Below are 1176 nucleotides of genomic sequence, written 5' to 3' on the forward strand. Positions count from 1 at the left end.
AATTTCTTCCTCCACCGTTCCTCCAACTGTATGCAGGTTGAGCTTTTATTTATTGTTAAAAAATTTCATATTGTTGTAGCTTAAATTTATGATCTTAGTGTACTGACACATGCAACTATACCAATCTGAGTCATTTAATCTTTCAACCAAATTAGGTGTTGATGGCTTTTGGAGCACTACAGTACTGCATGATACACACCACTACAGAACAATTGTGCCTTTTTTTTGGTGAGTGTGGTGGTGGTAAGAATTTTAGCATTTGACTTGTCTGTTACTTATCATTAATTATCAGGCTTCCATCTTCTATCTTCTTCATATACAACCTATGGTTGGAGCTCCAGTCCATATGGATGGAGTGACCTGTGACACCAATGAGCAGGCACCCAGGATAATGATATGTAAAATGTAAACTTACTTTAAATAGCTAATTACATATTGAATATTAAAGAGATTGGATACTCAACCATCTTTTGTGGAAAAAGGCCACGGAGCCCTTTGACCCCATAGTTCCAGTATCCTTTAATTATTACCCTTGGGTCAAACCACATTGATCTGTTATCTTGACCTCTATTCTGATCCCAGCCACATGTTTTTGTATGACTGTGTCTTGGAAAAAAATCTGTCCACAGACATACACCACCAACCACACCTAACTTTTTGATATTTACTGCTGTAGTAGTCATCTCCAGGTCCCTATTTCACTGTGATTATCAACATGCATATATGCACAGACCCATTAGGTGAAAACAACGCTGTCCACATTGTCACTGCTGGTAATCATACCATGCTTCAGATAGCAGCAGCTTGGTACAACTGCAGTGTTTTGTTGCAGACTGTAGATGGCACTCACAGGGTGCTGGTAATAATAGATTTGCTGCACCTTATTTTTACATAACGCTCATATTCTTCCAAGCGAAATGGTAAGGACAAGCATATCGGATGCTATACACGAAAAATGAACGGTGGCTCAATGTGTTTACTGAGTATAAAGAAAGAAAGGATATTGTGGATGTGAAGAAATCAGAATCTCGCTGGGAAATCCTGCTGAGCTTTGTTCACCAACATTAGAAGATTACAAGAATGGAGGATGCAAACACTGCTCAGTTCAATTCAGTTCAAAAGGGTTTTATGGGCATGAAAGTTTTATAAAGCAATATTGCTGAGGCTTTAGGATAT

Source organism: Oreochromis niloticus, linkage group LG4 (genome assembly GCF_001858045.2).
Source record: "Oreochromis niloticus isolate F11D_XX linkage group LG4, O_niloticus_UMD_NMBU, whole genome shotgun sequence".
Lineage (NCBI taxonomy): Eukaryota > Metazoa > Chordata > Actinopteri > Cichliformes > Cichlidae > Oreochromis > Oreochromis niloticus.